Below are 628 nucleotides of genomic sequence, written 5' to 3'. Positions count from 1 at the left end.
GGGAGGAGAATGGGAGATGGCAGAGGGTAAGAGATAGGGAATCAAGGATGGGGGGAAAAAGCTAAACATACAGAAAACAAGAAATGGAAGATCATCTGCTGACAACATGTTTGTTGTGTGCTTGATTGAGACAATATACAGTGTACTCTGGATGGAAAATCTCATTTTGTATGCTGTAATGATGTACAGTGAATGAATGCAAATAAATAAATTAAAATAAAAAAAAAAGAAGACAGCCATCTAATGACCAACGAGATGGATGTGAGAAAAAACCAACCCTGTGGATACCTTGGTCTTCTCCACTAGAACTATGAGAACAACAATGTTTTGTTTCTTTATTCTATTTTACTTTTTTTTTAGAGAGAGTGTGAGCACCCACCAATGGGATGTGGTCATGCCACAATATGTTTTCCTCCATTTCTCCATTCCGTAAGGATTTGGGGGATGCACACACATACACATGGAGTGTTTTTCAAACTACCAGAACTGGGACTTGAGCCCCAGTTGACCATGTGGGACTCAGCTTTCTATGCATAGTACTTAACTACCAGCCCCAAAATTCTGTTTTTTTTTTTTTTTTTAATATTTTGTTGTTATCAGGGGGCATGTGGGCTTAAGGGAATGAGCG

Source organism: Tupaia chinensis, unplaced genomic scaffold, assembly GCF_000334495.1.
Source record: "Tupaia chinensis unplaced genomic scaffold, TupChi_1.0 Scaffold142543_1, whole genome shotgun sequence".
Classification (NCBI taxonomy): domain Eukaryota; kingdom Metazoa; phylum Chordata; class Mammalia; order Scandentia; family Tupaiidae; genus Tupaia; species Tupaia belangeri.
The sequence above is the reverse complement of the archived record's forward strand: the minus strand, read 5'-3'. Positions refer to the sequence as shown.